This window comes from Sceloporus occidentalis, unplaced genomic scaffold (assembly GCF_023333645.1).
Source record: "Sceloporus occidentalis isolate IW3139 unplaced genomic scaffold, rSceOcc1.0.p SCAF_7, whole genome shotgun sequence".
NCBI classification, from domain to species: Eukaryota; Metazoa; Chordata; class Lepidosauria; order Squamata; family Phrynosomatidae; genus Sceloporus; species Sceloporus occidentalis.
The window spans coordinates 15,760,143-15,787,496 of record NW_028316987.1 but is presented as its reverse complement, the minus strand read 5'-3'; the positions used below and the strand labels follow the sequence as shown (position 1 = coordinate 15,787,496).

The 27,354-nt window shown below is 40.5% G+C and overlaps 1 pseudogene across 1 annotated transcript; it reads right to left on the bottom strand.

Annotated features, from left to right (window-relative positions):
- Window positions 1–221: 221 nt before the first annotated feature.
- Window positions 222–27,188, bottom strand: LOC149309264 (uncharacterized; annotated as a pseudogene). The gene is made up of 13 exons (XR_016281831.1): window positions 26,861–27,188; window positions 20,727–20,809; window positions 17,699–17,864; window positions 15,101–15,283; window positions 13,193–13,243; window positions 12,107–12,176; window positions 10,347–10,399; window positions 8,817–8,853; window positions 7,745–7,790; window positions 6,000–6,107; window positions 5,361–5,481; window positions 4,346–4,464; window positions 222–1,541 (listed from the first exon to the last, which is right to left on the bottom strand). The product of XR_016281831.1 is annotated as an uncharacterized LOC149309264 (transcript).
- Between the last annotated feature and the right edge of the window lie 166 nt (window positions 27,189–27,354).

Sequence of the window (27,354 nt, the reverse complement as noted above, 5' to 3'; positions counted from 1 at the left end):
ATACATGCTCCATTAGGTATGGGAAATGGCTTCTACTACTGCATCCCTATGCCCCAAGGTACATTTTCAGTCTTGGCCCCAGTGGCACGAAGCGGTTACACTAGGGTTACTGAGTGTTTGCTGAAATGTGCAAAACCAGCCCCCTCCCTCATTCATTTCTGGGAATATATGGGCAAATAGCCCATTCCCACATCCAAGAGTGAAAAAGATGGAGTCTCCTATTTTACAGAGAAGGAAGGGGTGCCCTATATGGCTGTGAAGGAAGGGAAGGAGAGAGGCAGACAACGGGATGTTTAGAGGAACAGCTTAGCTCATCCAGTTGTTTAGGCAGATGCTCACTGTAGTAAAGGGATCTCTTTGTCATCTCTGTGCAGTTCTTCTGATAATCTGTGTTGTTGCCATTGCAGGACCAGTTTTCCTGTGGTGTCCGCCAAAGCACAGAGCAGAGATGGGATTCGTAGTTGCTGTCTTGCATGCTGACACAAGTCCCCAGCAGTGCAGCATCAATCAGGCCCTCAGAAGGGAGATGGGAAGCCCCTGCCAGGGAACAAAGAAGCGGTCCATCCCATTCTGAAATGGAAGAAGAGCTCTTTTCGTCAGTAGAAATACAAGTCATTCGCTTGGAAGACAGACATAGGCAAGGGCTGGGCCCTAGGCCTGGTTGCTGTGGCAACCTAGTCTGAGCTATAGTTATTTCAGGTGAAGAGTGCTGGACCACAGAGCCCAGCAGCTTAGGGACTTTGTGCTTGCCTGGAGACAAGTCAGGTGTGCTTCTTAATCCAATATTAAACTTGGAAATGTTGCAAGGGAATGAGACTGCACATGTCCCATTCCTTAGAGCAGATTCCTCCTCTTGGTCTAGCTGCTGCACTGGGCTTTTGAGAGATTTAGTGTTTATAGCAACAGGCTCAGACAAGTGATAGGAACAGCTTTCCACAGGTAAGTGTGGGGGAGCACAAAGATGGCTAGGGGCGTGCAATGGATGTGCGCAGAAGCCAGGGTGTTTGGGAGCTCCCTGGTTGTCATTCAGATTTGGAGATGGACATTGTACTATGCCAACCTGCTGCTCCCCAGTGACCAAATCTGTACTTGAGTGCTTCTCGTCTGATGTGAGTGCTTGCTTCTTTTTCACAGGTCCAAATGCACTGCAAGAGCGCTTGCGTTTGCGTGATGCAGTGGGTTGCGCCAGGACCCTCTCCTGTTGAGAGGCAGCATGGTGTTTGACTTCAGCAGGGGTGCTGGCCTGTGAATCACTGTTTGCCACAACTCTGCCCTCTTCATGTGACTCAGAAGCGGATCCTGGAGACTGCAAGGCAAAGGGTGCAGAGGTGCTGAACACTTCCAGGGGTGTAGCTGTTAGCTGAAGAAAGTCTTGGTCCTCAAACAAGTGGCTTGAACCCCCTAAATTGAGAAATTGTCCTTCTGAGCCCTCAGCAGATAGGCAACATTGCAGTGCTCCATCTGAAGGTGGTACTGCTGCCTTCTCATTCATCTCCATTAGCAATTCAAAAGGTTCTCCATTACCAGTAGCTGAAGGCACCCTGAGAGAAACAGAAAAAAGAACTATGATACTTTCAAAAGGTCTGAGTGCTTTGCATATGTTATTTTGCTGTAGTATTAAAACTCTGTAAGCCCCATATTTCTGATAGAAGTGAAGAGTTGCCTAAAGTCGTCTTTGTGCCTTTGGCTTAATCCAAAACATACAGCGTGCATGAGGGACAAGTCAGCACCCTTTCCCCCATTCTACATAGTGAAGCTGATGGACCACCACTGGAATCCTGGCACTAAAATAGCATATCCCACCATGAAAGAGCAGTAGTTCAATTCACCTTAGACCAGGGGTTGGTAAAGTGTGGCTTGTGAGTTGCAAGCAACCCCCAGGGCAGTTTTTGTGGCCTTTAGGGGTAAAGAAAAGTTACCTCCAAAGGGCTCCAAACACATAGGTCCAAGACACACTGCAGAAATAATCCAGTTTGAGTCCAATTTAACTGCCCTGGCTCAGTGCTAGGGAATCCTGGGAACTGTAGTTTATTGTGGCACCAGAGCTCTCTGACAGAGAAGGCTAAATGTCTCACCATACACTTTAACACTTAAATTGCTTTTTCAAAACCAGAATAGGACTTCCACCCATTACACAGGATATGTAAGATATGAATAGGGCATATATATTAATAAATGCTGGCCATATTTCTAAACATACATTTTCTTTAAACTGATGTCTAGAAAATATATGTTCATGCAGATAAAGATCTTCTGACCATGGAACAATAGATGGTAAATATTTATCTTTATATTATTGTTGTCATTGTTGCTGCAGATATTGATATTTCTGTATCACCTTCCAGTCCACAGGAGTTCCCAAGGTGATGCACAAACGAAAGCAATTAAAACAGTGCAAAGATACATCATTTATAAAACAACCCTAAAATACAATTTTAAAACAGTTAAAACAGAAAATTGTAAAGACCGAGACACTGAAAATTGTTCACATCTAGAACACTTACATTTGCTATGTTTGCATTCCTCTGGATAACTCTGCCTGCCCCTTTCCATTGGCTGCCTAAACTGTATTTCTAAAAGTTTCTAAAAACATTTTAAGTTACTAGAATGCTAGAAAGTTGTGGAATAAAGGGAAATTTCAAGGGAAGGCAGAATATTTATTTGTGGGACAATGCCTTCATTTTGTCCCCTTGATTGATCTAGCTGCACTCTCAAATTTTAGATGGACTCTGAAATGTCATTCTTATTTTGGAAGGCTATTGTTGGACCTCTGCTTTAAACCAAGATGGTTTTGATTTGATTGCTATTCTGTTGAATCATGTTGTTTTCAGATTGCATTTATGCTATGTTAGCCATATGGTGAACCACTTTATGAGGTGAAGGGTAGGATGTATATATGACAAACTTAATAAACAACAACAAGGAAAACATATCCAATATCTGTCCTGGCTTTTATTTCTCAATTATACTGTAACAAGATAGAAAGGAAAGCCAAAAATATGACAAAGTATCTTCTATGCATGCTTCTATATTTAATTTAAGTGACTGAATGCAGAGGTGGGTATATTTTTAAGTGCAGCATTTACAGAACTCTGTACACATCTGAGCTAGGTACAAAACAGTGTCTCATGAAAGCAGACAAAAAATTGCTGAATAAGGTGTCTCTAGTACCACAGCTTGAAGCTTACATACATATAGTGAGTTAGGCTTCTGCCACAAGGAAGATAGGTTTTAAAGTCCTTGTTAGCAATCATGGTCAAGTATTAACAGTAGCGCGTAACAGTTTTGTATTAATGACCTTTTTGGATATTTTTTGTATTAACTTTGCCGTTTAAGACTGGGAAAAGATATGAAGGCTGAGAATCAACTAGCTAACTAGTCTGAATAAGTATGCAAAGGGATTGTGTAGCACCTTTGACACCAACTGAGAGAAAGAAGTTAATAACATAAGCTTTCATAGACAAGCCTACTTCATCAGATGCAACTGTTTTCTATAATTTGCAATCAATAAAGCTTATGCTAGTAGTAATAATGTGTGTCAGTGTTTGGCATAAAAAAAAAAACTCTTGGAGAGGCCTGGTACTACATCCAATGCTTACAAGACAAAATACACACATCTACATATATACAGTTGGCCTTCCTTCCATATCCACAGATTCAACCATCCATGGCTTGAAAATGTTTTTAAAATATATAAATTACAAAAAACAAAGCTTATTTTTACCATTTTATATAAGGGACACCATTTTACTACACCACTGTATTTAATGGGACTTGAACATCGACAGATTTTGGTATTCATGGAGGGACCTGAAAACAAATCCCAGCGGATAGCAAGGACCCACTGTACATACATACAAATACCCATTTTTTCACACTGATGTGATGGTGTTGTTATTGATGTTTTTCCTCAAAGTTTTTCTTCATTTTAGCAGTTTAGGAAGAGATAAGATTTTGTTGCTGTTGCTATTGTTAAAATATTGGTGCTTTTTTCTGCACCACTCAGATTTACTGATCAGTTCCATTCTACCTTCTGGCTGCTCCCAATCTAGACTAACAGCACCACAATATAAGACAGAGTGGGCCAACTTTCAGAGGTTGACAAGTTACACTGCCCCCACAGGAGATCTTGGAGGGCTGAACCTTCCTGCAAAAAAAGGCTGAGGGCATTTTTGCCATGTTTTTGGTCCATGATTACAAAAGGAAGTGACCTGGAATGCAAGACTAATCAGGTCTATATCCAACAGCGTAAAGGTTCCGCACACCTCCTATCTTGGACAGAATTGAATACTTTTAGTCCATCTATCCCCCTCTGAAGCCCATAGCTTAAATTTTAATTTTTTACCTCAAGAGTGGAGTGAATGAGAAGACAAAATCATTTGTTAGTTGGGAAATGATGCTATCCAGGTGAGCGTAGTGTGAAGGATCAGACACAAATTCCTTATGTTGTGGGCTGTGAAGATGCTGTGAGAACAAGACAGCTACATCAGAGGATATCAGACAATGACAGAAGTTTGAAGATGGGAAAGATGTCAAAAGATGCCAATCCAGTAAACATCTTTTACTGTCTTTCAACTTGCTAAACTCCCACAGAGTTGCAAGTTCTCCAGCTCATAAATCAGGAAGACTGGCATGATCTCAGTATTACCCAACAAAGTCAGCTTGCTATGCTAAGGAAGTAGAAGATGAACCACATCTGCCTAAGTAGGAAAATTAATACTAAGAAAGATATTCAAATAAGTTTGCTTGTGTAGATATTCAAAAAAGCAGCCTCTTTTCCAAGTCTCATTACATAACCATGAGATTCAACAACATGTTCTGCTTGTTCAGAAAGCCAAAGAGCTCCAGTGGAAGCTGCTGGATTCTGCTGTCTCTAAAGGAGGGCAAACACAGCCATGGGACTCTCCTCCAATCTCTGCAGCATTGACAACAGTTATACCTCAGTGCTACTTGCATGCAGAATCCAACAAATAGTCCTACTCAGAGCTGGGATATATATACTGGCATTTTATAGGAGCCAGTATATTACAGAAGAAAGTACAGAGTGTCACATAATTCATCTTCCTGAGCAAATCAGCTTACTTAAAAGGCACTGCTTCAAAAATGCTTTATATTTTTTAGTGCTGCTGGTAGCTCTGAAATAGAAATATAGCTGTACCAGATTTCAACTATCCAGTTTTGGTGGTACTATGGTTATCGCCCCAAAGGTCCAGTTTAGCACAGCCCATGAAGCTTTGTGTATTGCGTACAGTCCAAGACTGAGCCAAAACTGTCATAAATTCCAACTGCCCATTCTCTCAACGAAACCCTAGACATTTCAATGATCATTCATCCAGGGCTGAGGTGAAGGACTTCCTTACCATTCGCAATTCTGTGAAGGGTCTTTCACAACACTCACAGTAGCCTTTCTGTAGCTGGGGCACGAAACAGCCATCAGAGAGGGGGCTTGCTTCGTTGGGAGAATCTTGGCTTTTGTGTTTCCTGCAGAATGGAATTGGCAGAAATACATTCAGAACTTTCCATTCCTTCTCTCACAAATCTTCTACTTTGTTTTCTCCCAATTCAAAATACAATGACATAGTTTGAATCTTTTAATCTCTGCCCACAGTACTTGGAAATCCCACCAAGGCTTGCTTTTGGGAGAACTTGGAAAAATTATTGTTTTGGACTACAGTTTCCAAAGAACTCAGCTAGCAAGAATCCTGCAGTCTAACTCCCCACCCCAACCTTTCAAAGTTCTGGCTTTTGGTTTCTGAACATGAGCAAAGAGTGGCCCACATGTCAATATTTTTGTGGCTTTTTCCTGTAAGTCTGCTGGAAAAATCCTTGACAGAATTCCAGTTGTCTACCTGGTTTCTTCACCACACCACACACATTACACCACACACACTTTTAGTCTTATATGTTTATTGGTAGAGCTTTCCTAACCACAAATGTTATCCTGCCCAATATCAGCTTGCTATCTTACCCTCTTTACACACACACAAGCACACACTTACTTTGAGATGGAGGATGTATGTGGGGGTTCAAAAGGGCTCTGCCTTTTCTGAGTCGAGAAATACAATTGAGGAAAATTCTTGAAGTGTTTAAAAAATGGACGAAGACATCTAGAAAGATGAAAGAAACATCTATCTCAGTCTTGAGAGGGATGGGAGCAGACACTGGGAAGTAAGGAACCACTTTCACACAAAGCACTATGCCATAATTCTTCAGAATCGTGGACTGTCATTTGTGAACAAGCATGCTGATGAATGATGCCTTTGAGTGTTGCTCCACTTGGGACAGTCTCTGCAAAAGCTGTTGGAGGTACCTGAAGTCCACCCAATACTACTGGCCTTCAATTCTCATCAATGCCAACTGATAGTGTGGAATCAGGAGCAGGAGTCTGTCAATACTTGAAGGCCATAGATCTCTTAGTCCTGGGTTGAACTAACCAGGACCTTACCAGAACTGAAAGCCTTAATGTTACCTCTGAACTGGGATTCCTGACTTGTTCCTCTTCTTATAAGCCTGGATCCGGAAGCCAAATTTAAATTCTGGCTTCAGACTTTTAAGAAGTAAATTTCTGAACTTGAGCAGAGTGCCTCACATATTACTTGCTCAAAGTATGAAAAGCACATCATCTAGGTATAGTTGGATGGTACCAAGGAGAGGTAACCTCTCTCAATAGCAGCACTCCCATTGTGGAATCCTCTCCATAGTGAGCCTCAACGAGCATCTACATCTATGTCATTTTGTTGCCAGCTTATTCTTTCTTCAAGCCTTTTAACCTACAGCATTTGAGATCCATGAGGTCCTTACACTATTTGTTTCAGCATCAATGTGGAGGGCAATGTGGAAGGCTGGAGGCTGCCGGAGACCTTGGATGGCTATACCTTTCTGCAAAAAGTCCTCCTTTTTTTCATCCTGAAATGCACCCAAACATCTTCTACAATGTTTTTCACCATGATTTTAACCCCTTAGGGGCATTTTATGCTGTACACTTCCTTATTTTTTTAAAAAGGCTATTCCTGGCCTTAAGGAAAGCCATGGGCCCTCCCAGAAAACTTAGAGGGACTCATCCCCACCACACCTGCTTCCCCCAAAAATGCCTCCTAAAACCCTAAAAACTTTCTAAAACCCCACATTCTGGGGCTGCCCACATTCTGGGGCCGCCCAATTGTTCTCAGAGGGACGGGATACAAATTATTATTATCATTATTATTATTATTATCATTATTATTATTATTATTATTATTATTATTATTATTATTACTGAACCATTTTAGTTCCAAGAAATACATTTTTAACAATAGGAAGTGATCAGAAGTCATTTCCTGTATCATAAAAAGCCCCTCTGGTCCTAAATTGGCTCAGGAGGCCCTGAAACATGGTAGAAAAGCCCCACACATCTCCTAAAGAGCATTTGGGGCTTTTAAAAAAGTCATAAAACTTTGTCTTGAACCTTGGAGAGCCCAATGACTCTCCAAACATGAAAGAAATGCTCTATACACATTCCCAGAATTCATTCTGGAGCAAAAAAAAATTTTTTTTAATTTTATTGACCTCCTGGGGGGCTAAAGGGCTGCAAGTGATCCACATGCCTTACTTTGCCTTCCACTTCCCTAGAGAGACCTTGGAGGTGCTATACAACCCATGGGAGGCACTCTGCCCTAGGGCTAGGGCTTTTGGGTGCTCTGCACTCCTGGACTCTATTTTTCTTTTACAAGTTAAGAAGTAAGTGATGGCACACTATGGTCCTTACCTGCTTTTATCTTCAATTTTTAGGAAGTGTGGTGTCAACCTGACTACTAGAAAGGAAAAATGGAGATTTAAAAACAAAACAAAACCATTTTCAGCAGCTATCATTATTTAAGCATCAGAGGACACGGCAACCACCATCCCTGATTTGGGATAAGCAGAAAGATCAAAGGAAGCCAGGCAGACTGGACCTCTCCAGCACCTCTCTTCATAAGTTAAACACCATGGCATGACAGATGGGGTAGGGGGAGAGAATTGCTGTTAAGCAGCCAGCTCAGAAAAAAAAATAGCTGAGCAAGCTGTTGCAGGTGACTGTTACTTAAACACTGTGCAACAAGGCGATTATTATATTAAAACAACAGCCCGCCTCATAGACGGGCTCAGTGCCAGCACTGTGCCAAGGCTGCATTGTTAGCAAATGGGACACAGTCCAGGGCTGACAGCCATAACAGCACATCTCCAAGGAACAGGAGACGGGGCTTGGACCTTGTTGTCTGCACGCGCACACACACTCTATCAGCAGTTTCAAATACCAAGAAACAATTAGATTCTCTTGGAAGAGGTGAGGGGCTTGTGGAAGGAAAAAAAACCCTTTCATGCTTAGCTATGCAAGGCCCATGCTGAAATTTCTTATGAACAAAATAACATAGTACAGTGCAAAGTTCCTAAACTTCACTGTTACTAGGAGAGCATAGAAACATGCTAACTCTTTAAAGTAAAGCAAAGCAAAGGGGACAGGAAAATTGGCCACTTCTCTTTCACTTTGTTGCCAAACTTTCCCCCCAGACACATGCAAGCTGTTTCAAGTGTCCAGGCATACAGCTGAATTCTTCTTCACTTTTCATGAAGTTATGCATATGTAATATATGTATGCGAGGCACACAGCACTGGTTTCTCTCTTTGCTCTCTTTGCTCTCTCTCTCTCTCTCTCTGTCATTAGAGCCCATGGTACACAATTAACGTAAGCATATGTCAGTTAGGCACAACATGAAGCTGGAAATGAAGTAATGAAATAAAAGGCAACAATGACAAACAGGTGGCAGGCAGCACAAGCTCAGTTAAAACACCATACTCACCTTTTCGAGGCTGGTATCCAGAAGCACACAACTTCATCTAGATCAATGAAAATATACAGTGAGAGAAGGCAAGATAGTGACTCTTCAACCAAGCATTAAAAAGGTAGAAAAGCTTTCAGTATTTATTTAACAGCATTTATATATTGTTAATAAACAATAAGTAATAAAATACAGTACAATTAAAAATGACATGGAATCAAAACAGTTTTCTTTCTTGGGCCTTATCTACACTGTAGTTTGACACCACTTTCTGTCATGGCTGAATGATATAGCATTCTAGGATTTGTAGTTTTGTTCTATGTTTCATCTTCTCTGTTAGAGACCTCTGGGGCCACAACAAAGTACAAATTCCAGGAATCCATATGCTGGAACCATGGCGGTTAAAGTGGTGTCAAACTGCATTATTTCTGCAATGTAGATGAGGCCTTGGAAAGGTTGTTGAAATAAGGAAATTTCCAGTAGGAACCAAAAATCTCCAATAATCTCCCTGTCTGGAAATAGAACAACAACAAAAACAACAAGAAGAACAAAAGATATCTGAGATGAGCATTAGTAGATCCATTTGTGGGAAGCAATCAGAGACGATTTATTCATATAGGGATTCACTCTTCCAACCAAATTGTGCTAATTAACCACAGTTAGAGAGATTTCTACACACTTTGAGGCTGTACAGATGGGCGGCATCCAGCTGCCCCTTTAGTGGTTGGATCAGTGCCGCAGCAACCATGGCTGGATCGCAAAAAGCGGCTCCTTTTTGCGCTCTCTAGAGCAGGGGTAGGCAACCTGCGGCCCGTGGGCCGGATGCGGCCCGGCGAGGCCTTGGGACCGGCCCCAGCCTGGTCCTGCCGCCGAGGCCTTTGGCCTCTCGCGCGCAGGAGCAAGGAGGGCAATTGTCTATAGACGCCTCAGAAACATGCATTTATATTAACATTTTTTTAAAAAATCAGCAATTTTTTTGCGTGTCCTCCACTTTTTTAAAAAAAGTGTCCACCATTTGAAAATGTTGTCCTACATTTGTCCCGGTTTATTTATTTAATTAATTTTTTCAAAAAATAAATAAATAATTATTTATTTTTTGGCTTCGGCCCCCCAGTTGTCTGAGGGACAGCAACCCGGCCCCCAGCTCAAAAAGGTTGCCTACCCCTGCTCTAGAGGGTGTCATAGCCACGGCAGCATGACTTTGTGATGCCCTTTCAGTGCTGCATCATCTAGATGCAGCGCCAGGGTCATGCCATGACTCCACCCCATCGCATAATGATGCCATGTGCCTGTCTAGAAGGGTGTGTGGCATCATTATGCAATGGGGCGGAGTCACGGCGTCCAGTGTGTGGACTCTGCACCGTGGCTCTGCCCGCAGGTCGGCACCAAGTGCCCCTCTGTACACCACCTATGTCTCTTTTATTTAAAGGCAGGATATCTTACATAGGACATCCTGAGTATGGCATTTCCCAAACATGTTTTATGAGCTTTACTATGTACCCCCATCATAAAAGTCCTACTAGGAAAAAAACTCAACCTAGCAGTACCAACCTTTGCCTTGGAAAGATGCTTCCTGGATAACCGTTGTATGTAAGTCAGCATTTCTGAGGAAGAAGAACCATTAAGGAATCAATATTACATTCTATGTTCTAGAAAGCGGTAGATGGGTGGAACAAGAGAAGCACATCCCTACCTAACTTGTGCATATGGGGCATGAAAAGAAAGGAGAAGAGAGCAGGTTCACAGCTTTCAAGCTTACTTTGGGTACTCATTAGGTTACCAGCTTTTCAAGGAACCTCTGTAGCTGGAGTTCAATCTGCTAATATTAGCAGACAACCATCCTTATTTTAATACCCTGAAAAGCTAACTATTTACTTCCTGATTTCTGCAGCTTTATATTCAGAGAGAAACAAGCAAGGCTCAGGACAAGATCCTAAAGAGTAAAGATATATAACTAAGCACTAAAGTAAGAATTGTCCGAGCCATCATGTTCCCCCATCACCATGTACACATGTGAGAGCTGGACAATAAAGTAGGAGGATAGGTGATAGGAAGAAAATAAACTCATTTGAGATGTGGTGGTGGAGAATACTGCTGAGGATACCATGGACCAACAAAAAGACAAACAATGGGTCCTAGAACAGATCAAGCCTGAATGGGAGGCCAAAATGATCAAATTGAGGCTGTTGTACTCTGGCCATATCAAGAGAAGGCATAACTCACTGGAAAAGACAATAATGTTGGGAAAGGTAGAAAGAGAGACACATCAAATGGTTAGACTCAATCAAGGGAGCCACAGGATCTAAGCAGACCAGGGGAGGATAGAAAATCTTGGAGATGTCTCATCCATGGGTTGCCATGAGATTGGGTTGACCTGAGGACAATTCACAACAAAAACATCAAGCTCCTAAACTGACCGCCTTAGAAAGAGACGTGAAGGAGCATGGGCTCCCCACTTTTAAGTGAAGTATGCTCCTTAACATCAGCAGTGTTTATTCATGTGAACATTACAGGAGCATGGGTTTGTCTTCTGAGGCTTTCTTTTATGCAGCAGTTTTCAATGCTTCCATCTGTCACAGGAATTGCAATCTGCACCACTGAAGGGGTAGCAGTTCAAGAAGAAGGTTAAAAAAAACTCTATAAAGAGAACATTGCTGAATATGATTGTGTCAAAGGATGCCAATACTATGGACTTTTTGGTTTTAAAAAAACTGTGCTAAAGTACTGTATAGCTTCCTGCACACAACCACAGAAATATCTTAAATTCATGGGACTGTACCCCATCTGGCAAGGAAGTGTATGTTTGTAAAATATATCTTTGCATCCATGTATGTCTAAGGAGGCCAAATGAACACCCACATATCTGTGGATTTAACAGGAGCCCTGATTTAATATCAAAATTTCAGTGCGCTGTTCCATGTCAGATGTGCGTTACTACCTAGTAATGTCTACATACCAAGCTGCTGTGAGGAAGGTGAGAAAGTGGATTAGAACCAACAAGGAAGTTTGCAGCACTAACCAAGGCTCATGTAGAAAGATGTGGAGGGTAAACCTCTGTTGGCAACTACCCATACTCATAAAAACCCTTCATCTATTGCTCTGGTCTGCCACCTTCCAACAGGTCTGAAGTACTACGCTGTTTTGACAGAAAAGAGGTTGCCCATGTATGTGCAGAATGCAAGACTGAAATCAAGGCAATTTAAATCATGTGGAAAGGAGACCAATTTAAATTATTTATGTTAATGAAGAATTCATATACCACCTTTCAAGACAGTTTATTTAGGGCAAAGCAACAGCATAAAAAAGGATACCATCTGTATGTATAATCTGTACTCCCCACAGTCGTGCACTGACAAGGATGCTGTTCCCAGGGATGTTATCCTGAAAAAAACAAGGTGGTGAGGAGAGAGAAAAATCATCATCATCATCATCATCATCATCATCATATTTACTTATATCCTGCCCTTTCCCCAAAATTGTGCCTGCGGACAGCTTACAACATTAAAAAACCAGTACAATTAAAAACAAAAATAGTACATTAAAACAGAATCAAATTATTACATTAAAACAAGTTACATGTTAAAAGAATAAAATACAATAAAAAAGATAACCGTGTTAAAAATACTTTAAAATAATACAACACCACCCCATTCCATGCTTTAAAAACCTCCTGCTTTAAATGCCTGTCTAAACAGGTAGATCTTAGCCTGCCAGCAGAAGGATAACAAAGGGCCATTCTGGCCTCCCTGAGCAGGGAGTTCCACAGTCTAGAGGCAGCCTCAGAAAAGTCCCTCTCTCGTGCCGTCACCAACCATGTTTGTGATGGTGGTGGGAAGGAGAGAAGGGCCTCTCCTAAGGATTGCAAAGTCTGGGCCAGTTCATACAGGGAGATACGGTCTGCCAAATAGCCTGGACCTGACCCTACTCATTGCAGCTGTTGAACAGCTCATGTTGGGAGAAGACTACTTTTCTTGAAACAATTGTGGGGCCAAGATAACCAACTAACTTTGAGATAGAACTCATTAAAAAATTGCATTTTGTTTGTTCTATTCTGTTATCCCACAAAGCGTCCTGCCTAACTTCCCACTTTTTTCTGATGGATAGTTTAGTTGGTATACATATCCACCAGTCAGACTGGATACAATCCAAAGTATCCCATCTCCCTTGAATTATATACTTCCTGCCTCGTTCTTGCTGGAATCATTTGGAGCTTTTACAGTTTGGTGGGTTATCTTTACTGTACAGTACTTGCTCTCTGGACTGCATGGGAGACTGCACTTTCTAGGACTAACTGATCTTGAGGTGCACATTTCAACTTTATTATTTTCACACACACATGCTCAATTACACATGCACACTCCAAAAGAATGGACAAGCTGACTGGTGTGTTTGCTCACCTGACTGCCAATAGCTTTATGCAATAGTTTTTTCCCACGACTGATCAGGGCCTGCAAAAAGATGAGTGGGATGAGATCAGGAGAGCACAGATCCTAGAGAATCAGGTTTTAATGGCCTTGGCAGTAGGCCCAGGACTTTCCCCTTTATTATCACTCCATAAGCAACAGTCCTTATGTAGAAATTCTTTCATTGACTTCCTGCCACCTTATTGAGCAAGTCCCCTTCATTCCCAATTTGTGTAGAAGTGAATGAAACCAAGTCCAGGACATTTATGCCAAATTTTAATCAACTTCCAAGTGCAGTACTGGAGATTTGTTGGTACACTTTCAGATTTTTTTTTTTGCAGCCTCTATTGTTCTTGTTAGTCCAGGAGAAGAGGACATCCCTTGGCTGGATGGTTTGGTAGCTTCTCTGTGGAATTCTTCTTGGGCTGGGTTTTTCTTGTGTTGTTTAGAAACTCAACATGTCAGCTATATTATGCTACAGTGGAACTAGGGAACTCCTGGCCTCTCATGGGGTTACAACTGCAGCAGTCTTTTACCCTGGGTGGATCTGATAAAGCTGTAACCCAAACATCTGGAGGCCCAGAGATTCCCCATCTTTGCCCTAGAGCAGTGGTTTTCAACCTGGGGGTCAACAACCCTTTCACAGGGAGTCGCCTAAGAACATTGGAAAACAGATATTTCTGATGGTCTTAGGAACTGAGACACTGGTCTATGGTTGGGGATCACCAAAATCTGAGTAACTCTATTAAAGGGTTGCAGCATTAGGAAGGTTGACAACCACTGCCCTAGAGAAAAGACTGAGGCATGATCAACAGCAGAAAGGATGCCAAAATAAAAGGGACCCTAACAAAACCTGGGCACAGAGAGGGAAGATGACCAACCAGCAGATATAATTGTTTTCCAGTTAATAATGTACAACAAAGGTTGTGTAGTTAGATGTCTAAATAGGTGCTCTTTGGCTTAGAGAGAGAGAGAGAGAGAGTTCATTTCCATATGTGTTTGTCTGTGTTTATGAATTTAATTAACAACTGAATAAAATATATTTTCTTTTTAAAAAATATACAACATCCACAGCATCACATCTGACATGATAAAGGATAGACATGATCATTGAGGACATCAGCATAAGGGTGACACATGAGTGTTCTTAGATCAATTTAAGAGGTGCCTTTGTATTCAGGCTTGATTTAAAATCAGAAATGATAAAGGAGGAACTATGAATCCAGACACACAGAGAGCAGGGGCTATGATGAAGGATGGAGCACAAGTCTCTGATACAGCAACTGGAGCCCTGGTCCAACTTTCCTATACTTACTAAGCAATATTAAGGACTAGAAAAGTGACTTTGTATTAAATGGAACCTTGTCCCACCAAAATGGTGGTTTTCAGTGAGAATATTTGCACCACCACCAATTTAGTAGCTACTACCATTATTTCTAGCCAGCCCATACCCTTGGGAGAAAATACTCCTCTAGCAGACTAAATCTCACCACTTATTAGGGCATTTGAGGTTGTCCTCCCTGATTTATTCTCCCAGACCATGCTGTGCTGACTGGTGAGAATTTTAGTCCAATGAATCTGAAGAGGACACAGTTAGGGAAGTATGGCCTGGGTAATTAAGTTGCATTGGGCAGATTCTTTACAGAGACAGCAGGAAGCTACAGGAAGCTACCAGGTGACACTGGGGTGGAGATAGGAATATCTAAAGGGAAAGATTATACATGTGGTTTGTTCTTTTGTTATGTCATAAAAAGAGGGAGTCTGAACAGCATTAAAAACTGCAGAAAGAGAGTGAGAGTTTAATCCTTGGCCACAATTATCATAATCACAGTCCTCCATTGAAAATCCCTTGTTAAAGAAGGGGATGAGTGCTTCTTTAAATCCAAGGCTTTTGATACTTACCATGTCTACTGGTTTGGGCAAGGGACTTCTGTGATCCCTTTGGGGTCCTGCAGAAGGTAGAGCTCCAATGTGGGTATCCCTCAACACACTATGAGTGTGCTTTCCTGCCCATTTGTCCTGTCTGGCCTCTTGGCTATTGGAAACAACATAGGTCACTTCTTTACTCAGAAAACTTTCTATAACCTAGAATGAGAAACAAAGAAAGCAAAATAGTAAATAGATATTTTTTAATTGATATTTTGTGGGAACAGGGATAAGGACAAATGGATCTATCAGTTTCCGGCTCTCTCGGCTTCTGATGTTACAAGTCTTAATTTTGTCTCATATCTGGATTGGTCTGCAATTATTTCTAAAATACGTCTGTGCTTTTTGTGCATATTTTTTAACTTAATATAAACATTTTTCAGCTATTTCTGCTAATATAATGTCTTATTTCTACAAATATATCAATACTGTGCATACCTTCCTGATATAGACACCTTTGTACACATTTATATACAGAATAACTATATTGCAAAATTATAGTGAGTATCAAATATCATGGTACAACCATGTCTTGGTCTGTGCATTAGTCTGAGAAGTACAAATTAGTTGACATTGGAAATGTTAGTTTTTTGAACTACAGCTTCTTTATGCCCCTAGATAGCTGAGTAGAGATTCTGAGAGCTGCAGTCCAAAACAGTAGCTTTTCCAAGCTCTGCAAAGCTAAGTTTTGTTAAACATATAGAGAACGTATTGCTCTGTATCACTAGATACAGATGCCCAAGTGGTTGGCATTTCTTCCAGAAAGAGATACAGCTGTGCCAGCAATCTATCTAAATAGTTGAGGGTGAAAGGAATAAAAGTGAATTGAATTGTTTCAGCCTGTTCAAGAGTAGCAGCACATCACACATCATGCCATTCACTTCATACTAAGTGGGTTCTTTCACCAGTAGGGATGGCAGCTGCAGTAAGTACAAACAGAGAACCAAAGCTTTAATCAGATCCCCCCTCCCCAGTTATTTGGGACAGTTGACAGTCTTGTAGAATTATCTCCCTTCCACATATAAAACCATGCTGGCATGAGTAAAAGAATACAGAACTCAAAGAAAATCTATACCTCCAGCTCTCCCTGTACCTTAAGTTGTGAAAGGGTGGGATGTATTATGAAAATGTAGAAAGGCTTTTATGCATATCTCTTGACTCAGTCAACAATACACTAGTGTTTTTATAGCTATCTATCTAACCTACTTTGTGGCATGTTGTCAGTGTTTAATTTATAAAGAAAACACTGTTGGATACAAATCAGTATAAAAAAACACAGTCACCCTGAAAACACTGCACCTCATTTTTGTTAGGAGTGAGAATTTCATCTGGTTAATTTTTTGCTAAGAGCTTTCCAAAGTATACAACTTTTTCCAAAAAAAATGATGGAAAGATTTTAAAAAATAAATATGGAAAAGAGAAAAAGTGACAGATGCATCCAGACAGGACTCTGAATGCTTAAATGTTAAGAGGCTAGATTTGAATCACTGGGCATTGAGCTATATTTGCTGAGCCCAGTTATGTCTGATACCTCTTCTTCTCTGACAGTCTCCTCCTCTTTAACAGTTATGTGACAGGCATACATTGACGTCTCCGTGCTTGGAATAATTGTATTTACTGAATTTGGCCAGTGTAAATTATTGAGAATTTCATTTAGTTCATTTTTGCTAAGAATTTCTAAAATTTACTAAGGCCCTGTCCAGACCAGCCTGAAAGGACAGCCTGGGGGCAGAGTCGGGGTGTAGCATCCTGATGACGCATGCCCAACTCCACCCCCCCAGGGCGCCCTGAAACCACACGCTGCTCCAGACGCTGCACAGAATCATGGTGCGCCTCCAGATGATGCAGCGCCAAAGGAGCAGCATATAGCTGTGCCACAGTGGCTATGGTGCCCTTTCAAGGGCGCAAAAGGAGCCACTTTTTGCGGCTCCTATTTGTGCCCTCAAAAGGCCAGATCGTGGCCATGGCATGAGGTTGCCGTGGCCCCTATCTGGCTGAAGAAGGGGCAACTGGAGGCCGCCCCTTCAGGGCTGTTTGTACAGCCCCTAATTTGTTTATACATTCTGTGAAAAGAATTCAAGATAAAAGGAATCTGAATGTGGCAGAAAGCAAAACTCATCAATCTACCCGTAATATTTGTTGGGCATGAGGAAGTTATCTTTAGTTACTACTGATGGTAACTCACTTCACATACAAGTTGAGACTCTCATATCTGAAATGTTTGGGACCAGAAGTGTTTTGGGTTTTAGATTTTTTTGGATTTTGGAGTATTTGCATATACATAATGCAACCTTAGAGATAGGACCCAAGTCTAAACGTGAAATTCATTTATATTTTATATTCACCTTATACACATACACGGAAGGTAACTTTATACAAAATATTTTTAATAATTTTGTCAATGAAGAAAAATCTGTGTACACTGAACTATCACAAAACAAAGGTGTCACTATCTTAGCCACTGATGAAGAGGATTTTGGATTTTGGAGTATTTCAGATTTCGGAATTAGTGGAACTGTAATTGCAGTTTCCTTTCATAAGAGACCAAAAAGAGAAACAACCCCATCTACTCACCCCTCCAAGTCGCTTCACATTTTCTGTCAAAAAATCCAAGTTCTTTCCACTGGGTATGTCCAAGTAGAAAGATTTTCCAACCAAGGGAAAGCTTCTAGCTGAATTCATAACTTTCTCTTGTTTTCTTGTTAGTTTGATCTGGCTCCTCTGGATTCTGGCAGCCACTCTAAATGTAAGTTAAGCAAGACGTTGCCATTTTTAAAAAACACACATACACATACTCTGTCTCAAATATTTGTTTTATCATTGATTTTCTTCCTCTTTGTTATTGGCAATACAGTTACATCAAATTCTTAATTCCTATCAAAACAAAAAATTGTTATACATTTGGCTCTCCATAGCCACAGATGTTTTATCCATTGATTCAAGCATCTACAAGTTGAAAATATTTTAAAATATATAAATTACAAAATGCCAACATTGATTTTGGCATTTTATATAAGGGATACCATTTTACTATCCACTGTACTTAATGGGACTTGGAACATCCATGAATTTTGGTATCCATGGTGGGTCCTGGAACCAAACCCCAGTGGATATCAAGGGCCCACTGTACTTTTCAACCTCAACATCAGATTACAATTAGATTGTAAGCCCGAGGGCAGGGAACTGTCTAATTAAAAAAATTGTATGTACAGCGCTGTGTAAATTTACAGCGCTTCATAAATAAAGGTTAATAATAAGGCTAATAATAACTACAGCAGTGTATAACACAAAATGTGGACTCTACAATTGTTGGTGGCCTCAAATTCCCATGATCTCTCACCATAGGCTATATTAGTTTGTGGTGGAGAGAGTTGAAGTCTAGCAATGTCTGGGAGTCTATAAGTTGTCCATCCCTCTATTTAAAGCATGGCTTTTGCAACCCATCAGTCAGGAACATGGTCCTACCATGCTTGCTGGTCATATATTTTGTATATGCTTTATAATACTGGATGATTTGCTACATAAATGGTGATACTTGGTGGAAAGATCGTTGATCCTTCTTGAAGCTGGCTAATAAGCAGATGGGAGGAGAGGAAAACCATATTTTGAACTGTCAGCCATTAATTTGTTGGGAACACTTTGTATGGAGAGGAAAGTAGGAGTAATCTGGAAACAGGAATGTTTTGGTTTGAAGACAAGTCGGGGGAGAGCACTTTAAAACGTCTGAATTGCTATATGCTTTTAATGCATTCTGTAACCAAAATTGCTTCAATCCTGACAACATCATTATGTTGTGAACAACTTTCGTTTTGTGATAAACCTGCTGGGCTGAAGTTAGCCAGTATATGACACCATCATAGGGGCGAGGGTTAAACAGAAGTTACTTCCCGATCTAGTTTATGATCTTTTGGGATACCTGATAAGACCGCTTTAACTTCCCAGGATTTTTTTATTTTTAAGGCTTTTACAGTTCTTTGCAGTATTGTTTTCCATTTCAGGTTTTATTCTGCTGCTCTTCTGCAAGGTGACTATTTTAGATTATACTGTATGTCTAATTTTAATTTTTATATTGGTTTCAGTGGCCAATTCTTTGACATCTCTGATCCCCAGGTTCACCTTTCTGTTTTCATTCATGAGCTGCTTGAGACAGGTGTGCAAATCTATTGGGTAGTGTGTCCATATTTTAAACAATGGTTGATGCTAAAATACTAATTCAGCAGCCCAATCAGACATTTTTGCTATGTTCCTCCATTTCCCTGAAGTTTCATTTCTTTAACGTTGAGTGGGCTGATTATTTCCACCAGCTCCTGCTTTAGATGTCTGATCTGTTCACCCACTTCATACATTGGGTCGGTATTGCCTTTTGGGCCCATCTGTTGTTTTTTTCTCCATGATCTGACAGCCAATGTTGCTAGCCATCCCCCGCTTTTTACCCAAAATAGGTTTCCAGTAGGGTGTCTTTGGTTACGAAGGGACCCTGATTCATTCTGCTGTAGAGAACTTTCTGCAATGTTTGCTTCAGTTTTGGTAACCAGAATGTTTGTGTGATGATTTGGTGGCTATGATTAGGAAAAACACTGTCTTCCTTTGCATGTCACAATAGCCACCCACCCTCAGGTTTATTTTTATACTTCATGATTTTAGTTTTCTGTTGCTTGAACAATTTAGAGAACTTTTTGCAAATGGACAGTACCAAAATGCTGTAAACAGATAAGATGAAAAACTGTGGGTGCAAAAATTAGAAGCCTTTCTCTTTCTTGCTCATCTAATACAACAGAACAAAGGTAAAAGGAAGCAATTTTTGTTGAGTTGCAGCAAACCAGCCCCCTCAGACAACACCTGCTTTGTGTCTGAAAAAGGAGCAAACAAGCCATGTGCAACAGACAGAGATAAAAGAAAAAATACCCAGTTCAGTCAAGATGAACTGAAAGGAGCAAGGCCAGAGGGGTCAGTCATACTGCAGTTAGCTTCCTCTATGAGCCATTACTTTCAGCTCAAAGACTACTGTGGTGTGGATAACACGTGCCAAAAATAGACATAAGATGATACTCTCTAAGAGCTGAAAAGTGGTAAAGGCGTATCCAAAGTAACCCAAATGTCTAAATATATAAGTTATTTGAGAATTAAGGAAAATAGGAAACCCAATAAAGCATATAAGAGCTGGTCACCTTGGACACAATTCTTAACATAAATAAGATTAAACTAGGAGAGACGTTTGTCTTTGTCATACATTTTTAAAAAGATATATATTGGTATTACTTATTAAATTAAATATGCAAAAGTAATCATTTCTAATTAGAACCTATAATCTATATCCTTGTTTTTAAAAAATGAACACTCTAGGACAGGATAAGCATATGTGATTTAAAAAATAGAAATAAACAGAAGCTAAGTGCACAAGAGCTTGAAATTAATCATTTATCATTCCTGCCATGGCACATTAACATGTCCTAGAACATAGTTTGAGAATGACAGCCAAGGACTAATTGAGCAACAGAAAGAATGATCCTATGAACAAGTTTCCATTTTTAGAACAGACTACCCTTTTTCACTCAGCAAAGATATTCCATGTCACCTAGAAAGCCCGAGTTCATATACTCACCAAGAAAGCCTCAATGACAAACTTCTGGGCCAACGCAGAACTGAGCCAGCAGGATTTGCACCCAAAATTATTGCTCCAGGAAGCTAAAATACAAGCAAAAATTATTATAGGAGAGAAACATTAAAACTAGATTTTGAGAAGCTACTGCTTTTCTGGAATGTTTGCTAATATAGCTCCCTAGTTTCCACTATTTTTTCGTCTTTTTCAGAAGCACTCTTTTTTCCTGTCGTTCTCATTATTGGTTCCAGTACTAGGCTCAATAGACAAGCACAGATCTAAGTTTTATTACAAACCAGACACAAGCAACTCCCCCCCCCCAAATTAGTATGTAAAGAGATCATGTAGCACCTTTGAGGCTAAAGAAAGAAGTTGGCAACATGAGCTTTCGTAGACTTAAGTCTACAGTACTTCATCAGATGCATTTGGTAAAATGATAAAACAGGGACAGACTTATATATGCCCTAGGTCTATGAGAATGTAAATTGGAATTCAAAATCCTTTGTGCATGGAAATGAAGTGGCAAGCCCAGTTTGTGAACAAAGGGACTGTGAACTAGCCTTTGTGCATGGAGATGAAATGGCAGTGGAACTAGCCTGTAGGTGAAGAGAATAGATGAGTGAAGGATGCCCCTATGAAGATGGTGTCAGATAGTGTTGAAATGTGTCACAGGTTACTTCCATAGTTAAAACTGGGCTTGCCACTTCCTTTCCATACACAAAGGATTTTGATTCAATTCTCACAGACCTAGGGCATATGTAAGACTGTAAATGCATTTGAGGAAGTAGACTTAAGTCTGTGAAAGCTCATGCTGCCAACTTCTTTCTTTAGTTAGTCTCAAAGGTGCTACAAGATCTCTCTACATGTTGATACTACAGACTAACACAGCTGTATCTTTGAATTCCCCCAAATTAGTTCAGCAGATTTTGGAAGAAGGCAGCTAGGAATATAAAAGGAAGCCTCTTGAGTGGAAGTTTTCCAGCAGAGTGGAACAGGCCAGGACAATCAACCCTCTCATGATTTGATCATACAAAACCCAGCAGGTTCACTAGACGAAAAACAGTTGTGAAGCCATCAGAGGTATGAGGCTCCCTAGTGAAATGCACAAAGCATCATATTAAAGACAATCAGTCTGTTGGATAGAAGCTACAGGTATCCACAGAACAATGAGCTCCTGGTTTTTGGGAGCCACATTTGTTTTCTGGATGCCAAGTTACCAGATCAGCAAAAGCTGAGAGAGACAGAGAATTGGTTGATTACATTATTAGGGGATATAGTACAGTAGTGGTATCACTTTCCCAAGACAATGGCTCCTCTAAAGTTGTCACTTTGAGGCAAAAGGAAATACCATGACATACTGTTAGTACCTTCTTGTATTTTTGGTATCTCTAGGGCAGAGGTTCCCAAACCTTCTTGATATTTTGGACTTCAGCTTCCAGAATTTCTAGCTGTTGGCCAAGCTGGCTGTGGGTTCTGGAAGCTGAAATCCAAAACACCTGGAGGACCAAAGTTTGGAAACCACTGCTCTAGGCCAGTGCAGGGTGCTCCTTGTAGAGGCCAAATTGATCATTAGAAGATATAGACATGATATAAATAAATGGCAACTGCCTACAACAAAGGTTGTGAATGTCATACTTTGTTTAAAGCGGCTACTGGACAGTTTGGGATAGGTGTCAGCAACCATGGGCAGGATCAGTACCAGTGTCACAGGGAAATGTAGTTGTTTGGTCTTGGAAGCAAAGTTTAGGTTGTTAATACAATAAAATCCAAACAATGATACCTTTATTGGACCAACCAAAATGCACAACTACACGTTGCAAGCTTTCAAAGTCACACTGGCTTCTTCATCAGGCAAACAGGAGAAAAAAATAGATGTTAGTCCTATGCCTGCACTTTCTGTTTCTCTCCTGTTTGCCTGATGAAGAAGCCAGTGTGACTTCAAAAGCTTGCAACATGTAGTTGTGCATTTTGGTTGGCCCAATAAAAGTATCATTGTTTGGATTTTATTAGATTTGCTATATGGCCAACACGGCTACCCCTAAGTTGTTAAATTACCATTTAGAGCAGGGGTGAGCAATAGTACCTAGGGACCTATTGCACTCCCCCAAGACAAGGGCTCAAGGCATCAATGAGATGATAATGTCAACAGACATTTGGGTTTGTGAGGCACAAGGTTAAAGAAGAGACAGGAGCCACTTACTGTGACTGATGGGGTTTAATACCAAAAAGGTAGCACAGCCGTTTTTACACTAACCACTGACAAGAGCTGGGAAGCAGCCAGCGAGAAATGAATCATCCCTAAAAGAAGTGTGTGAAAACATTTTTGATTATCCAAATGATGCCTGTTTGGTGTGTTACAGGAAACCATGACAGCCAGTCAAAAAGGCCAAAGGACCATAAGGAAAAATATACTTGGCAGACACTTTAGAAGAGATGCACCATACATAATTGTTTTATGGCAATATTAGAAGTCTCTGAGTCAAGATGAGAAAGAAAGTGGTTGGTTAAAAAAAAGGGGGGAGGCATAAAAGAAAGTGGTGAACGGGGGAGAACCAACTGTATACAAGAAATATATTAGTGTTGTTGTGATTCTGTATATCAGAATAGAGAAACATACAAATTAAACAGGTGGGATAGACTAGAGAATAACTGTGGCTGTCAATATTAGGCCCACAAATGTTGACCCAATGTATGATAGCTAAGGGGGGAAAAGGCAGATATCATGCTAAAAAATTAGGAATGGGGCTGAAATAAAACAGCCAATATTGTCATTCTATGATATGAAATGGGGACAAGGTGAACCATACTTGTAATACCATGTACAGCACTGACTATCCAAGTTCAAGAAGGGTATTATAGGTGCAGGTGCAGAAGAGGGCAATGAAACTTATCAGAGAAGTTGGAGCAATTGTCATGTGAGGAAAGGTCACAACATGCATGCAGAATTTGCTGTCCTAATATGTCTTTGTACTGGTCACTGACCGTAATAAATTTCATTCATTTACTCAATATGTCTTGACAACTGCTAACTCAGGCAGTGTGTCAAAAGGGAATTAGATCAATTCATGAAAAATATCAACCGCTAACTACAGTCAGTCCTCCTTATCCACAGATTCAAGCATTCATAGCTTGAAAATGTTTTTTAAAATGTATATATTAGAAATAGCAAAGCTTGATTTTGCCATTTTATATAAGGAACCCCATTTTACTATTCATTGTATTTAATGGGATTTGAACAGCCACAGATTTTGGTATCCACATGGGGTCCTAGAACCAAATCCCAGTGGCTACCAAGGGCTCACTGTACTAATCATAACAACTATAATTTTCCTTCATTTGCTGAGACGAACTGCTTAAAAATGGCAGCAGGAGAGTGTTATTGTCCTGGTCATGGCTTCCCAGAGGCATTTGGTTGGTCACTGTGGAAAACAGGATATTGGTCTGGAAAGGCCCTTGTTGGACTATTCCCGCAGGCCTCTTTTTATGGATAGGGAAAGCACACTAAGGTCCAGAACACACTGCAGAAATCATTCGGTTTGAGACTGTTTTAACTTCCCTGAGTCAGTGCTAGAAAATTCTGGGGTTGTAGTTTTGTGAGATGTTTACCTTCTCTGTTAAAGAGCTGTGGTGCTACAATAAACTACAATTCCCAGGATTCCCTGGCAATGAGCCAGGGCAGTTAAAGCAGTTTCAAACTGGATTATTTCTGCAGTGTGTTTTGGATCTGAGGCTGCATCCACAATGCAGAAATAATCCAGTTGCACACCACCTCAACTGGAATGGCTCAATGCTATGGGATTCTGGGAATTATAATTTGTTCTGGGGCTAGAGCTCAGACAGAAAAGGCTAATACCTGTATTTCACAAACCTACAGTTGCCAGAATCCCATAGCAATGAACTAAAGCAACTGAAGTAGAGTCTTACTAGATTTTTTCTGCAGTGTGGATGCAGCCTTACAGCCATTGACCCTCCCTGGAAAAATAAGACCCAAGAAATTCTGTGGCAGCTTGATATTTTGGCACAAACTCTATGTCTGACTGGTATTTGAGAGGAGATGATGAAGTTGATGGTTATACCTTGTGCAGGACAGCACTCACCACTCATCCAACTGGTGAGAAGTTTCAGGAACACCACTACAAGGATTTATTTTCATTAAATGAATGTGTGTAATAGAAACATGCACTCATCCCTCCACATTTGTGGCTTTGGTTTTTGCGGATTTGATTATTCGTGGATTTTATTAATACAGTGCACCCGCGTTATACGTGGCTTTGAGCTTATGAGATCAAGCCGCGCGGCAGCACATGGGACACAAGGTGCAGCACATCCCATTTGGATGAATAGGGTGCACGTCTATGGTGCGTATGCACCACCATGCACACGAACCCCATTCACTTGAATGGGGTTCAAGCATAGGCCGGAACGGATCCCCCGCGTAAGGAGAGGTCTGATTGTATGTTCTCTCTAGGAATATCTAAGTCCTCTGTTGCAACTCTATGGTCAACTTTAACAGTTGCACAAAGGACCTAGCGATCCCTAGAGAGAACACTCCGCTAGGCATTTCTAGCTCCTCCAACGCAATTCTGTGGTCAATGTCTGGCAGATGTTGACCACAGAGTTGCACTGGAGGACCATGAGATTTGTTATTTGCATTTTTTCCACATCCATGTGGGTTCTGTGCCCCTAACCCCTGCGAATGTGGAGGGAAGAGTGTACATTGTTTTCATACATTTGATTTATTTACCTTTATATAAGCACAGCCCATTCTGAGAAAAGAGGCTGCAGAATGATTAATCCTGGGACAGGATCTTCCTGCCCTCTCCTATTGAAAACAACTGCACTTAAAGGGTCTCCAATTGTTTCATCCAACTCCTTTGTTCTTTTTTTCCTCTTCAAACACAAACGACAAAAAATTCTGATTTCTTACACATTTAGAGCGGTATTCTGAGAGAGCCAGTGTGACATAGTGGCTTGAGCATCAGACTCTGGAGACCAGGGTTCGAATCCCCAGTGAGCCTTGGAAACCCACTGAGTGACCTTGGGTGAATCACGTTCTCTCAGCTTCAGAGGATGGCAATGATAAACCGCTTCTGAAGAACCTTGCCAAGAAAACCCCATGATAGGTTCACCTTAGGGTGGCCATAAGTTGGAAATGAGTTGAAGGCACACGACATCTAATTCTCTGATTCCTCTCTCCTGCAAACATGCTTCTCTTTTAAAAATAAGACCAAAGAAATTCTGTGACAGCTTGAGATGTATTTTGGCACAAATTCTACTTTTGGCTGGTGTTTAACAGGAGATAATGAAGTTAACTGGTAATAAAATAAAAAGGGAGAGAAAGGACACACACAGAGAGAAACTGTGCACTCAAAAGCATAAAACTTTCATGCAAATCCATAACAGTAATTTTAAATAATAATAATAATAATAATTTTATTTTCTTACCCGCATCTCCTCACGGCTCGAGGCGGGTTACAACACAGTTAAAACACAATCATTACATAAAATACTCATCTTAAGCTGCACAAAAAACACATATTAAGAGATCTACGCAATCTTTATATTACAATACGTAGAATACTAATTAATATAAAATTTATGTTTAAAATTCATGATTAAAAAAGCCTAAATATGTAAGCGAATGCGAAAGGGGGGTGCTTTCAGGGTGCCCAGATGTCCTAACAACCGCAAAGGAGGACAAGGCACCGCAAAATGGAGGACATCTGAGATTTTAAAAATGTAGGATATTAGAACACAAAAAGCTCAAAACACTATAGTTCAAATGTAATTTTATGCTTCTGAGTGATGCTCAAAATGGGGGGCATTTTGGAATCCCTCCTGGGCAGAAGGTTGAAATGGAGGACAGGTCCTGGAAAAAAGGAGGACATCTGGTCACTCTGTTTTGGACATTTGGAGCCATTTAGAGTTTAAAGCATTGCCATGTCCTGAGGCTGAGAGAGTGTGACCTGCACAAGGTCTCCAGAGCCATAAATTTTAGATTGCTAGGAAGGAAGCCAATAAACAGTGTCCAGGATCAGAGATGAATGAATTAAATTGTATTAAGAATTGAGTAGCTTCAACTTGTTGTGGATCATCCTCCATTCTTTGCACAAAGAAGCTTCAAAATCTTTACTTACCTCTAAAAGCTGCTTCTTTTGATCAATGAAACTGAGAGGTGGTTAAACTCCTTTCCTTGAAACTGCCACTGAACCAAGTTTAAATTTTCTGCCAATGCTGATTGCCTAAGAGAGTCTGGCAACTACGGAAAGCAGGAAGGACCAAACTAGGCGGAGTTTGAAAAGGAGGGAGGGAAATAATAGGCATTCTGGTTTTGCCTTGGAAAATAGAGTGAGAATGTAGTCTTCTAACTGAAGGCACTAATAATTAAATGGAAGCAATCCTTAGGCTATCCTTCCTTAGCTTGACTATCCTGCGTCTTTCTTTCTTTCTTTCTTTCTTTCTTTCTTTTCTTTCTTTCTTTTAAATGCTGCACCTTTTTACAAAATACAATAAAATTTTAAACAATTAAAACAATCTATTATTATTATTATCAGTATGGTTTATTTATATAGCGCTGTAGATTTGCACAGCGCTGTGCATACAAACAATACAACAGATAAAGTAAACCTGC